General features: G+C 51.4%; 1 protein-coding gene across 1 annotated transcript in view; it reads right to left on the bottom strand.

Moving 5' to 3' along the window:
• The window catches only part of TRIOBP (TRIO and F-actin binding protein), a 59,278-nt gene that overhangs the window by 57,823 nt on the left and 811 nt on the right, over positions 1–644 (bottom strand). The window lies entirely within an intron of this gene.

The following is a 644-nucleotide window of genomic DNA, read 5'->3' on the forward strand; positions in this document are numbered from 1 at the left end:
CACCTGGCCCAAGCACCACGATTGCTCATAGAGCCGTGCCAGGGGCCCCGCAATAACCCCAGCTAGCTCCCTCAACACCCTTGACTCAAGTGTTGATTCAGATTCCCTTTTTATGAAAATAATTTAGAACTGTGGCCAGCTAGTGCCACAAGAGCAATAAACACCCTTAGGATGGGAATCAAGCTCTACTTCCCAGAGACTTACCTATCCCAGCATGGGCTGATACTCAGAGTTGCCATGTCCAATACCCTTCCTGTGAAGCATCTTACCCCATGCTACTCTGCCAAAGCTCCATCTGTCAACCGTGGGCTACAGTATCACTGGCACTGACATGCAGCTCCTCTTTTCATAAAAAGGGAATCTGAATCAACACTTGAGTCAAGGGTGTTGAGGGAGCTAGCTGGGGTTATTGCGGGGCCCCTGGCACGGCTCTATGAGCAATCGTGGTGCTTGGGCCAGGTGCCAGATGATTGGAAGGTAGCAAATGTGGTCCCCATCTTCAAGAAGGGGAAGAGGGAGGACCCGGGTAACTATAGGCCCGTCAGTCTTACCTCAATCCTGGGGAAACTCTTTGAGAAGATCATCAAGGAGCACATTTGTGAGGGGCCGGCATCAGAAATGATGCTCAGGGGCAATCAGCATGG

This window comes from Gavialis gangeticus, unplaced genomic scaffold (assembly GCF_001723915.1).
Source record: "Gavialis gangeticus isolate Ggan-Ray unplaced genomic scaffold, GavGan_comp1, whole genome shotgun sequence".
In the NCBI taxonomy this organism is placed as follows: Eukaryota; Metazoa; Chordata; order Crocodylia; family Gavialidae; genus Gavialis; species Gavialis gangeticus.